This window comes from Lotus japonicus, chromosome 1, assembly GCF_012489685.1.
Source record: "Lotus japonicus ecotype B-129 chromosome 1, LjGifu_v1.2".
Classification (NCBI taxonomy): Eukaryota; Viridiplantae; Streptophyta; class Magnoliopsida; order Fabales; family Fabaceae; genus Lotus; species Lotus japonicus.
In genome coordinates this window covers 39,993,301-40,008,398 of record NC_080041.1, presented here as the reverse complement: position 1 = coordinate 40,008,398, position 15,098 = coordinate 39,993,301, and positions in this window count along the sequence as shown.

Here is a 15,098-nt window from a genome sequence, read left to right as displayed (position 1 = left end):
TGTGAGTATATTTTTTTTTCCTTTTCGAAGTGTTTCTAAAATATGTAATGCATACTCCCAACCGTAAATAATTTACATCTGGCCTCGATCAAGGCACAGCATAAAATACATGAGTATGGCATAACTACCCGTTTCCCACACACTGACGTTCCATAAATATTCGTATAAATGCACAGTATAATCCAGCAAATCAAGTGCACAAGTATTCACATAGCCTATGATTATACATTTAGCAAGTACAACATATGAATCAATTAATGGCAAATCAAAGCGATAAATAAATCCCAATTACCAATGTCGGCCGAAGCCCTAGAAAACGTTTCCCAGTCAATCACAATCAAGTGCATAAACAATAAATCAAGTCAAATTGGTCGACGGCTAAAACATTAGCTAGCAAGGTAAGTTGCCCTCACCTTAGCCAACTCCCTTACTAAGTTGCAACTCCAATCCAATCACAAATTTGCTTTCCCCGTGAAGACTCGCTTTATTCCATTGTGTAGCTTCGATGCAAGGTGCTTCCGTTCTTCGTACCTTTCATAAGCATACTGAACGAAATCACTAATCGCGCTACTTACTACTTAAGTCTAGAGCTACAACCTCAAGCAAAAGACTCAAAGAAAACACAAGTTAAACTGAATCTTCGCAATGGTTATAAAGCATTAGGATCAATCGCTGAAATTAAGACAAGTCATCATAATGACAACAAAACAATAACTATGCTTCAAAAGCTTTTGACTTAGTAAATCAGCTTTAAAACCAAATACTCATCTCTTTGTTAAAATAGAAAGAGCAAATAAAGAATACTTATTTATCGAGTCACTTACAACAACTTAATGTCTCAACTCGCTCTCACAATCTATTCCTCAAGCCAATGTTGTATCATTATCAATTCTTATCAAATCCACTAACTCTTATTAAGTAATCCATAAACCATAGTTAACTTCCAAGACAAACAATTCTTCTTACCTAATGATTATGTACTTATTCAAGACTCATAAGCTCCTTCAAAACAATCGAATCATTTCTCTTAAACTTAAACTCGAGATGTCTCGTTAGGCAAAGACCCTAGTCTCTTTGAAACTCTACTTGGTTCTACAAAAATCTCAACTTATAGATTAGTCCTCAATCTCTAAGAAACGGCTTCTAGTCCTCAATTAATCCCTTAATTACTTCTAAGTCCTCGAACTTCCAAAGTTTCAAATCTAGACCTTCTAAAATCAAGTATTTATAGTAAAGCTCATAAACTTCTTGAAATTCAAGATTCAATCCTAAGTCATCTTCCAACATCAAGATTGCAATCACAACTTAATCTATTCTAATTAATACCTTTCAAAGTCTAATTCCTCAATCGGAAATCCAAACTTAATTGTTCTATCTATATCCGTACACGTTATTCCTAAACGTCCATAAATAAAGAGGTAATATCCGAACACTTATTCTCTAACACTCCAAAAACTCGTTCGACTTTCAAACTTTTCGCAATCACTTTTTAACGAATAAATGTGCGTTAAGACTCATACGTTCTTGATTTTCATAAACGAATAAACAACGTACGTAAGCAAGATTCAAAAGAAGTTTTCCTACTCCAAACATTGTAATATAATATTAAAATAAAAGGTTTTCTCATATTTTTCCTAAAACAACTCTTTTCACTTGAAATAACTAATTTTGTCAAACGATTATAAACTGTACAACGACTTTAGCTAATTTTTAAATACGTCAAATAAACTCCGAAAAATCCAATATTTTTATCCTGGCTTCATCTACAGGTTTTGTAAATCCTCATAAATTTTCAAGTCCAGATTCAAAGTACAAAATTCACAAAAAATCAAATACTACAGTAGTTCGTGAGAAACGGGACAGCTTAACCCGTGCTCACCAAAAGGCGTATAACTTGAGCTAGAGAAATCGAAACGACACGGAACCAGTGGCAAAAGTTTGCTAACAAAAAAAACTACAGTTCTTATGAAGACTACTTCTTCAAATTCAGTCATTAAACCTAGGTATTTGACAGAATAGCAGCTACTATAATCACAAGACGACAGCAGTATAAATTTCTCCAAATCTAATATCGAATCCATGCTCATCCAGAGGTAATCAATACATAAACAACAGAACTAACTAGAGATTAACCATCTCAAATGCCCTTACATTTTCAAAAACATTTTCAGCCCCTACAAGAATTAACACAATACCCAAAACAGAAAATATTTCATTTTCTACCTTAAGCCTCATGGCTAAGGTTCTGAATTTGCTTCCTCCTCTTCTCTAACAGCAATTTTTACCTTCCTCTGAGGACCATCAATGTTGAACAACACTGGCACAGTTCAAGCAAGGACTCAGAAGAGGAATAAGAGGATTAGAATTAGGGTTTTGAAAAGGGGGAAATCAGAAATTGGAGAAAGGTTTGGCGGCGGCTGGCGGCGGTTTCCGGCGAAGGTGGTCGGAATCCAAAATTTCTTTAGGGGTTTTGAAGCTGATGATGAGGGGAGTTCAGTAGTAGTATTCGTTTCTCCAAAAGCTAAGGGGTTCGCCGGAGATCGAAGCTTGAAGGTGGCGGTTTAGGGTTTTGTTTCTCTCTAGCACTTCGTCGCTTCTGGACGTGGTGGTGGTGTGGCGGAGCTCGTGAAACAGGGGAGAGGAGCTCGCGGCTGTGGCCTCAAGGTGGTGGTGGTTCATTCATGGTGGCTCCCTTGAGATGAAGAAGAAGGAACGGTGATGGTGGTGCGGTTAGTGGCGGCATCCGTGAGTAGAGGGGCGCTCGTGGCGGTGGTGGCTTGGCCTTGGGTGGCGGCGTTTTGCTCAGCCATGGAGGGAAGTGTTTGTTGCAGAGATGGAGGAAGAAGAAGTGAAGGAGGAGAAAGGGAGAGAGATGTCGAGTGAGAGGGGAGAATGAGAGAGTGAGAGCGTGAGGGAGCGAATGGGGGAGAGAGAGTGTATTGAATTCTGATTGGTGTGGGGTGGGGCCCACGTGGAGAGAGAGTGTGATTAGAAATTTGAATGTGTGGTGAGGATGAGAGGAAAAATAGATATTTTGAATGAGTGGTTGAGAAGGAAAAGGAATAAAGAATATTCCTTTGTGATGCTTGATAGGTTAACATAGGTAAATAACAAAGGTGACCTGTTAGAGCAGGTCATCTCTTCATTAAAGAAAGAGATAAATAAAGAGTAGAAATTATTAAGATTAAAAATAAAATAATACACACAAAAATAATTATAATTAAATCCTTACTTTTAAATAACTTTATAAAATCAAAATATTGAAATTAATTACTACTTAATTAATTTTCCCGAATCGCGATTAGATTCGAGTTAAGAAAATAATATAGAAATAATAAATATAAACACGCGATTAAATGATTGTAAGGAAAGTATTCCTTAACGTATTTCCCGCCGTCGTGGCGTGAATAATATTCAATCAAAAATAATTAATAAATAATACGGGTTACCTTAATTTAAAGAAATTAAGTAAATAAGCGGTCTGTTAAATTTCGGGTCTTACAATACTGCCCTCCTAAAAAGGAGTTTCGATTTCGTCCTCGAAATTCGAAGTCAGAGAAGGTTCAGGAACATCATTCCATCACTTTTTCTCCAAACTTAAAGTAGCGTCAGCACGCATCCCAAAACCTGGGAGACGTCGAACAAATTCACCTCGAAGGTGACATACAAAACAACGACAACGCTTATATATCTAGCAATCATCTCCAAATAAACCTAGAGACCTCGCTTAGGCTAGTGCGCTAGGCACTGAAATCCAAATCCTAACTCCATCGCTTACATGAACGACCTGACAGTGTCGTCATGCTCTCACAAAAACAGCTGAACCATAATAAACACGCCCATAAATCATCATGCTAGTACCATTCAAATCTCATCGCATGGCTCATCGGCCAACTATCTCATATCAAACATCATTCGATCAACAGCTTAAAAGCAAATCATCATCTTAATATCAAACAATCCATCATTGTCATCTCCTTATTCGAAACTATCCTCATTCAAACAACATAATCAATCTTCTACCTAGTCACGGATCAAATAACAACTTTTCTTAAGTCTGAACTCTCTATACAACTCAGAATTCATTCCCTTTAAGATCAAATTATATACTATACCTCAAAGGACTTAACCTGAAACTCATCTTCAGATCTTTAATCTTCTAAGATTTAATTGCTATTGTTATTACTAAAACCATTAAATCTCTTATTCATACCAAATCCTCAACTCTCAAGGTCAGTCTTAATCCCTAAGGTTTCAATTCAACTTAGTAACTCTCAGTTGCCAACTTAACATGTTTCCCCAACATCCAGAATCTTTGCTTGATCAACAATTACACCTCTAGAGTCCAACTAGGCGGTAATCCACTAAGTCTAGTCTCTTAGTAAAATTAGCACAAAATCACATAAACTATAGCTTCATAGCTTTCGAAGGAATACCTAAGACTCTCCAACGTTGAATCGCTTGGCTTAGTCTACCTCTCATGCGAGCTAACCATTTAATGACTATACGACGATCATCAACTTCCAAAGATTTAAATCTTAATCATCTACAATCATATGCTTAACATAACTTACCTACAAACTCGACTAATCATTGATTGAATCTAGTCAATCCTCCTATCATAGTCCATGCCAGTTGTAATTCCAAATATCACCCCCTCAATATTAAGTTGATCAGGCTCAATATCTTGGCGATGAAAATTCAGAAAGAAAAAAAACCCACTAGTAAGGCCAATGAATCTATCTCATCAAGTAGTCACATCTGAACTGAGATCATCTCTTAATCTATTCAATCTCTAACAATTCCACCTTATAACTTACATAACCTTTACATCTCACTTCTGAAACTCATATGACATTCCACTGGGATTCATTCTTAGAATCTATCTCTCCTGACTAACTTATACCAGTCTAAGACAAACTTCAAGGCTTAATGGTAGTTAGGATAGGATATGATAGGATATGATATGTGAACAGGATATCAACAGGATAGGATAAGAGCTGGATAGACTCTTATCATATCCTGTGTTTGAGGTGCACATGATAAGGACAGGATATGATAAGGAAAAATGTATCAGATTTATATTTGAATAAAAAATACATTTAAAATTGATCATTCTATTAAATTTAATTTCTTTACATTTTCATGAATGAGTCTATATTTTAAAATAAATAAAATTAATTTAAATTTTATTAATTAGCCTATTTTATTGTTTTGAAGGTGCCCTATATTTTAAGTAAAATTATGCAGTTAACCGATTGGTTTTCACTTTTCACTTAGTTGTGACACGTGATAATTAACAATAAAAGTTAACTAAATTAAGAATATTATTATTTCAAAAGTACTTTATATTTGAATTATAAATTATTATATAAGAAGATAAGTAGTTTTAAATAATAGGAGATGAAAATAAAAAATTAATCTATTACTATTAAAAAAATCAATATTTGTAATCAATGTTTTTCACTTAGTTGTGACACGTGATAAACAATAAAAATTAACTAAAATAAAAATATTATTATTTCAAAAATACTTTATATTTAAATTATTATATAAGTAGATAAATAATTTTTAAATAATAGGATATGAAAATATTAAATTAGTCTATTATTATTAATAAATCAATATTTGTAAGTGAGTAGTCTATTTTACTATTTATGAATAGTAATTTTATTTATTTTTTATTTTAGTTAAATTAATATTTTTATATTTATTAATTAATATTATTATAAATTATAAATTATATAATATTAAAATAAATTAATTTGGAGTTAGGATACTGAAAGAAAATATATAACTGGTATCCTATCCTGCTCTATCCTAGCTCCCCCCTCAGGATAACTTTTACACATGATTGACAGGATAGGATAGGAGACAGGATAGTGTTATCATATCCTGCTGGCGCAACAAACAACAGATAACAACAGGATATGATTATTATCCTGTCCTATTCTATCCTGTCCTGGTCACCAAACGGGCCCTAAATCTCTTATTCATACCAAATCCTCAACTCTCAAGGTCAGTCTTAATCCCTAAGGTTTCAATTCAACTTAGTAACTCTCAGTTGCCAACTTAACATGTTTCCCCAACATCCAGAATCTTTGCTTGATCAACAATTACACCTCTAGAGTCCAACTAGGCGGTAATCCACTAAGTCTAGTCTCTTAGTAAAATTAGCACAAAATCACATAACCTATAGCTTCATAGCTTTCGAAGGAATACCTAAGACTCTCCAACGTTGAATCGCTTGGCTTAGTCTACCTCTCATGCGAGCTAACCATTTAATGACTATACGACGATCATCAACTTCCAAAGATTTAAATCTTAATCATCTACAATCATATGCTTAACATAACTTACCTACAAACTCGACTAATCATTGATTGAATCTAGTCAATCCTCCTATCATAGTCCATGCCAGTTGTAATTCCAAATATCACCCCCTCAATATTAAGTTGATCAGGCTCAATATCTTGGCGATGAAAATTCAGAAAGAAAAAAAACCCACTAGTAAGGCCAATGAATCTATCTCATCAAGTAGTCACATCTGAACTGAGATCATCTCTTAATCTATTCAATCTCTAACAATTCCACCTTATAACTTACATAACCTTTACATCTCACTTCTAAAACTCATATGACATTCCACTGGGATTCATTCTTAGAATCTATCTCTCCTGACTAACTTATACCAGTCTAAGAAAAACTTCAAGGCTTAACGAACTTCTCTAAACCCTATATAACTTCTATATTTAAATACAAACAACGGCCGAAGGAATGGGTCTCATACTTATACCCTCAGAAGAATAGCAATCTCTACCTGAAATACCACATGATAGTGTAGGAAACTAACAATAACGGTTAAAGTTTTGGTGGAAGCAGTAACCACCAAGTCAAAGCAAGCAGTCAGTGCTCAAAGCAGTGACAGCAAGCAAGAAGCTTTCTGCTACGCTAAAGAAAGAAAACAAGCAGTCAACAGGATTGCCCTCAGCAAGCAACCCTCAAATGATGCCCTAATAACTATACATTGTTTCCTTAGGAACAATTCAAACGATCTATAAAGTAAAACTCAGTCAATCGATCAAAACCCAACTGATCTATTACAGAGTTCACACAACCTAGCACAGAAGACCTATTCCCCAACAAGCTCTGGTTATCGCAACCAAAGCTCTGATACCACAATGTAACACCCCGATTTTCGGGTGCCACGGTAGTAACATGTTAAAGTAAATATGCAATCTTTTCCAAAAGGGATTTAGAAATGTGAGTATATTTTTTTTTTTTTCCTTTTCGAAGTGTTTCTAAAATATGTAATGCATACTCCCAACCGTAAATAATTTACATCTGGCCTCGATCAAGGCACAGCATAAAATACATGACAAATAAACTAAGATCCAACAATGGACTCACTATACAATGACTCCATAGATCCGCTATACTCCCTATGATTTCCACACGGAGTAACCATAGGAAAGCAATGCACCAGAACCTACCCAAAACCTCAAATACAAATCATAAAATGATCTTGCAAGCTTAAACCAATAACGGTAAGCTTTTCTACCCAAAGGCTCTAGCCCTACACCCGATTCTATTCTTCGAGTCTTCTATAGTTCTTCCACGTGGAGTAGCATCTGCTCATATCACCTCCTTTCGTCGTCTGGCAGCAGGCCGACCGCCCAAACACAAACATACAACCAAAGCCAAGGCGCGAGGGTCAACTCACAGTATACAATAGATATACAATCAACATGCGACAAAATGGGTATATACTTATATAGGTTCTCAGTTGCATATCCTAAGGTATATACTTAGCATGTTATCAAGGCTCTAATAACAACACAATATTCAATATCTCAACAATTCAACAAATAACATAACGATGTTCACCAATATCAAATCATCAAAATCTCAACATATGAAGTTAGGTGATAAGGTTAGTCAAACAATGTATCGTCCTCCCAACGCACAAGTGTCTAACTAAACAAATGTTCCCTGTCGTTTGCCCTAAGGTAAACGACGATGAAATATCACGCTTCTATGAAGTCTCACGCTTCAATGGAGTCTTACGCTTTCACGAAGTCTCACGCTTCAGTGAAATCTCACACATTCACGAAGTCTCACGCTTCAGTGAAATCTCACACATTCACGAAGTCTCACGCTTCAGTGAAGTTTCAAGCATTCACGAAGTCTCACGCTTCAGTGAAGTTTCGCGCCTTCATGAAGTCTCCGCTTCAATGAAGTTTCACACCTTCACGAAGTCTCACGCTTCAGTGAAGTTTCACGCCTCCGGAAAGTCTCCCGCTTTAGCGAAGGTTCCCGTCTCCACAAGGTCTCCCACCTCAGTGAAGTTTCTGCTTTCACGAAGTCTCACGCTTCAGTGAATTTGCACACCCTCACGAAGTCTCACGCTTCAGTGAAGTTCCATGCTTTTACGAAGTCTCACGCCTCAGTGAAGCTTCCCGCCTCATCCTTTGGATGGCTAAATAAACTGCTCAAAAGCGAAGGAGTACCAATGTACTTGGAAACTTAAAGTTCCCCGGCTTATCCTTTAGATAGCCAAACAACAAACTTCTCATCAAGCGAACAGTACCAACATACTCAGAAACTTATTAGTTTCCCGGCTTATCTTTTAGATAGCCAAACAATAAAACTGCTCATCGAGCAAAGGAGTATCAACGTACTCAGAAACTTATTAGTTTCCCCAAAACTTGGATTCGGCGACACTTCTCATTTTCCAAAACTAATATCCAAGCCCTAAGTTTTCATCTAACATTGTTATCATTATTTAACGGGTTCAGAGGTTGTTTAGTGTATTATGAATTTTCCTTGTAAAATAGTTTCCATTTAGGTTTATCTCTAAACTTGTAAGTTTAAAAGATCCCAACATCCCAAGTAACTCCCAGAGAAGGTCTCGATCCGCTAAAATAATAAGGGTCTGCACCTCGGTTCGTCCCATCAAACTTTTTCCCAAATTCTCATATTGAGTATGGCATAACTACCCGTTTCCCACACTCTGACGTTCCATAAATATTCGTATAATTGCACAGTATAATCCAGCAAATCAAGTGCACAAGTATTCACATAGCCTATGATTATACATTTAGCAAGTACAACATATGAATCAATTAATGGCAAATCAAAGCGATAAATAAATCACAATTACCAATGTCGGCCGAAGCCCTAGAAAACGTTTCCCAGTCAATCACAATCAAGTGCATAAACAATAAATCAAGTCAAATTGGTCGACGGCTAAAACATTAGCTAGCAAGGTAAGTTGCCCTCACCTTAGCCAACTCCCTTACTAAGTTGCAACTCCAATCCAATCACAAATTTGCTTTCCCCGTGAAGACTCGCTTTATTCCATTGTGTAGCTTCGATGCAAGGTGCTTCCGTTCTTCGTACCTTTCATAAGCATACTGAACGAAATCACTAATCGCGCTACTTACTACTTAAGTCTAGAGCTACAACCTCAAGCAAAAGACTCAAAGAAAACACAAGTTAAACTGAATCTTCGCAATGGTTATAAAGCATTAGGATCAATCGCTGAAATTAAGACAAGTCATCATAATGACAACAAAACAATAACTATGCTTCAAAAGCTTTTGACTTAGTAAATCAGCTTTAAAACCAAATACTCATCTCTTTGTTAAAATAGAAAGAGCAAATAAAGAATACTTATTTATCGAGTCACTTACAACAACTTAATGTCTCAACTCGCTCTCACAATCTATTCCTCAAGCCAATGTTGTATCATTATCAATTCTTATCAAATCCACTAACTCTTATTAAGTAATCCATAAACCATAGTTAACTTCCAAGACAAACAATTCTTCTTACCTAATGATTATGTACTTATTCAAGACTCATAAGCTCCTTCAAAACAATCGAATCATTTCTCTTAAACTTAAACTCGAGATGTCTCGTTAGGCAAAGACCCTAGTCTCTTTGAAACTCTACTTGGTTCTACAAAAATCTCAACTTATAGATTAGTCCTCAATCTCTAAGAAACGGCTTCTAGTCCTCAATTAATCCCTTAATTACTTCTAAGTCCTCGAACTTCCAAAGTTTCAAATCTAGACCTTCTAAAATCAAGTATTTATAGTAAAGCTCATAAACTTCTTGAAATTCAAGATTCAATCCTAAGTCATCTTCCAACATCAAGATTGCAATCACAACTTAATCTATTCTAATTAATACCTTTCAAAGTCTAATTCCTCAATCGGAAATCCAAACTTAATTGTTCTATCTATATCCGTACACGTTATTCCTAAACGTCCATAAATAAAGAGGTAATATCCGAACACTTATTCTCTAACACTCCAAAAACTCGTTCGACTTTCAAACTTTTCGCAATCACTTTTTAACGAATAAATGTGCGTTAAGACTCATACGTTCTTGATTTTCATAAACGAATAAACAACGTACGTAAGCAAGATTCAAAAGAAGTTTTCCTACTCCAAACATTGTAATATAATATTAAAATAAAAGGTTTTCTCATATTTTTCCTAAAACAACTCTTTTCACTTGAAATAACTAATTTTGTCAAACGATTATAAACTGTACAACGACTTTAGCTAATTTTTAAATACGTCAAATAAACTCCGAAAAATCCAATATTTTTATCCTGGCTTCATCTACAGGTTTTGTAAATCCTCATAAATTTTCAAGTCCAGATTCAAAGTACAAAATTCACAAAAAATCAAATACTACAGTAGTTCGTGAGAAACGGGACAGCTTAACCCGTGCTCACCAAAAGGCGTATAACTTGAGCTAGAGAAATCGAAACGACACGGAACCAGTGGCAAAAGTTTGCTAACAAAAAAAACTACAGTTCTTATGAAGACTACTTCTTCAAATTCAGTCATTAAACCTAGGTATTTGACAGAATAGCAGCTACTATAATCACAAGACGACAGCAGTATAAATTTCTCCAAATCTAATATCGAATCCATGCTCATCCAGAGGTAATCAATACATAAACAACAGAACTAACTAGAGATTAACCATCTCAAATGCCCTTACATTTTCAAAAACATTTTCAGCCCCTACAAGAATTAACACAATACCCAAAACAGAAAATATTTCATTTTCTACCTTAAGCCTCATGGCTAAGGTTCTGAATTTGCTTCCTCCTCTTCTCTAACAGCAATTTTTACCTTCCTCTGAGGACCATCAATGTTGAACAACACTGGCACAGTTCAAGCAAGGACTCAGAAGAGGAATAAGAGGATTAGAATTAGGGTTTTGAAAAGGGGGAAATCAGAAATTGGAGAAAGGTTTGGCGGCGGCTGGCGGCGGTTTCCGGCGAAGGTGGTCGGAATCCAAAATTTCTTTAGGGGTTTTGAAGCTGATGATGAGGGGAGTTCAGTAGTAGTATTCGTTTCTCCAAAAGCTAAGGGGTTCGCCGGAGATCGAAGCTTGAAGGTGGCGGTTTAGGGTTTTGTTTCTCTCTAGCACTTCGTCGCTTCTGGACGTGGTGGTGGTGTGGCGGAGCTCGTGAAACAGGGGAGAGGAGCTCGCGGCTGTGGCCTCAAGGTGGTGGTGGTTCATTCATGGTGGCTCCCTTGAGATGAAGAAGAAGGAACGGTGATGGTGGTGCGGTTAGTGGCGGCATCCGTGAGTAGAGGGGCGCTCGTGGCGGTGGTGGCTTGGCCTTGGGTGGCGGCGTTTTGCTCAGCCATGGAGGGAAGTGTTTGTTGCAGAGATGGAGGAAGAAGAAGTGAAGGAGGAGAAAGGGAGAGAGATGTCGAGTGAGAGGGGAGAATGAGAGAGTGAGAGCGTGAGGGAGCGAATGGGGGAGAGAGAGTGTATTGAATTCTGATTGGTGTGGGGTGGGGCCCACGTGGAGAGAGAGTGTGATTAGAAATTTGAATGTGTGGTGAGGATGAGAGGAAAAATAGATATTTTGAATGAGTGGTTGAGAAGGAAAAGGAATAAAGAATATTCCTTTGTGATGCTTGATAGGTTAACATAGGTAAATAACAAAGGTGACCTGTTAGAGCAGGTCATCTCTTCATTAAAGAAAGAGATAAATAAAGAGTAGAAATTATTAAGATTAAAAATAAAATAATACACACAAAAATAATTATAATTAAATCCTTACTTTTAAATAACTTTATAAAATCAAAATATTGAAATTAATTACTACTTAATTAATTTTCCCGAATCGCGATTAGATTCGAGTTAAGAAAATAATATAGAAATAATAAATATAAACACGCGATTAAATGATTGTAAGGAAAGTATTCCTTAACGTATTTCCCGCCGTCGTGGCGTGAATAATATTCAATCAAAAATAATTAATAAATAATACGGGTTACCTTAATTTAAAGAAATTAAGTAAATAAGCGGTCTGTTAAATTTCGGGTCTTACAATACTGCCCTCCTAAAAAGGAGTTTCGATTTCGTCCTCGAAATTCGAAGTCAGAGAAGGTTCAGGAACATCATTCCATCACTTTTTCTCCAAACTTAAAGTAGCGTCAGCACGCATCCCAAAACCTGGGAGACGTCGAACAAATTCACCTCGAAGGTGACATACAAAACAACGACAACGCTTATATATCTAGCAATCATCTCCAAATAAACCTAGAGACCTCGCTTAGGCTAGTGCGCTAGGCACTGAAATCCAAATCCTAACTCCATCGCTTACATGAACGACCTGACAGTGTCGTCATGCTCTCACAAAAACAGCTGAACCATAATAAACACGCCCATAAATCATCATGCTAGTACCATTCAAATCTCATCGCATGGCTCATCGGCCAACTATCTCATATCAAACATCATTCGATCAACAGCTTAAAAGCAAATCATCATCTTAATATCAAACAATCCATCATTGTCATCTCCTTATTCGAAACTATCCTCATTCAAACAACATAATCAATCTTCTACCTAGTCACGGATCAAATAACAACTTTTCTTAAGTCTGAACTCTCTATACAACTCAGAATTCATTCCCTTTAAGATCAAATTATATACTATACCTCAAAGGACTTAACCTGAAACTCATCTTCAGATCTTTAATCTTCTAAGATTTAATTGCTATTGTTATTACTAAAACCATTAAATCTCTTATTCATACCAAATCCTCAACTCTCAAGGTCAGTCTTAATCCCTAAGGTTTCAATTCAACTTAGTAACTCTCAGTTGCCAACTTAACATGTTTCCCCAACATCCAGAATCTTTGCTTGATCAACAATTACACCTCTAGAGTCCAACTAGGCGGTAATCCACTAAGTCTAGTCTCTTAGTAAAATTAGCACAAAATCACATAAACTATAGCTTCATAGCTTTCGAAGGAATACCTAAGACTCTCCAACGTTGAATCGCTTGGCTTAGTCTACCTCTCATGCGAGCTAACCATTTAATGACTATACGACGATCATCAACTTCCAAAGATTTAAATCTTAATCATCTACAATCATATGCTTAACATAACTTACCTACAAACTCGACTAATCATTGATTGAATCTAGTCAATCCTCCTATCATAGTCCATGCCAGTTGTAATTCCAAATATCACCCCCTCAATATTAAGTTGATCAGGCTCAATATCTTGGCGATGAAAATTCAGAAAGAAAAAAAACCCACTAGTAAGGCCAATGAATCTATCTCATCAAGTAGTCACATCTGAACTGAGATCATCTCTTAATCTATTCAATCTCTAACAATTCCACCTTATAACTTACATAACCTTTACATCTCACTTCTAAAACTCATATGACATTCCACTGGGATTCATTCTTAGAATCTATCTCTCCTGACTAACTTATACCAGTCTAAGACAAACTTCAAGGCTTAATGGTAGTTAGGATAGGATATGATAGGATATGATATGTGAACAGGATATCAACAGGATAGGATAAGAGCTGGATAGACTCTTATCATATCCTGTGTTTGAGGTGCACATGATAAGGACAGGATATGATAAGGAAAAATGTATCAGATTTATATTTGAATAAAAAATACATTTAAAATTGATCATTCTATTAAATTTAATTTCTTTACATTTTCATGAATGAGTCTATATTTTAAAATAAATAAAATTAATTTAAATTTTATTAATTAGCCTATTTTATTGTTTTGAAGGTGCCCTATATTTTAAGTAAAATTATGCAGTTAACCGATTGGTTTTCACTTTTCACTTAGTTGTGACACGTGATAATTAACAATAAAAGTTAACTAAATTAAGAATATTATTATTTCAAAAGTACTTTATATTTGAATTATAAATTATTATATAAGAAGATAAGTAGTTTTAAATAATAGGAGATGAAAATAAAAAATTAATCTATTACTATTAAAAAAATCAATATTTGTAATCAATGTTTTTCACTTAGTTGTGACACGTGATAAACAATAAAAATTAACTAAAATAAAAATATTATTATTTCAAAAATACTTTATATTTAAATTATTATATAAGTAGATAAATAATTTTTAAATAATAGGATATGAAAATATTAAATTAGTCTATTATTATTAATAAATCAATATTTGTAAGTGAGTAGTCTATTTTACTATTTATGAATAGTAATTTTATTTATTTTTTATTTTAGTTAAATTAATATTTTTATATTTATTAATTAATATTATTATAAATTATAAATTATATAATATTAAAATAAATTAATTTGGAGTTAGGATACTGAAAGAAAATATATAACTGGTATCCTATCCTGCTCTATCCTAGCTCCCCCCTCAGGATAACTTTTACACATGATTGACAGGATAGGATAGGAGACAGGATAGTGTTATCATATCCTGCTGGCGCAACAAACAACAGATAACAACAGGATATGATTATTATCCTGTCCTATTCTATCCTGTCCTGGTCACCAAACGGGCCCTAAATCTCTTATTCATACCAAATCCTCAACTCTCAAGGTCAGTCTTAATCCCTAAGGTTTCAATTCAACTTAGTAACTCTCAGTTGCCAACTTAACATGTTTCCCCAACATCCAGAATCTTTGCTTGATCAACAATTACACCTCTAGAGTCCAACTAGGCGGTAATCCACTAAGTCTAGTCTCTTAGTAAAATTAGCACAAAATCACATAACCTATAGCTTCATAGCTTTCGAAGGAATACCTAAG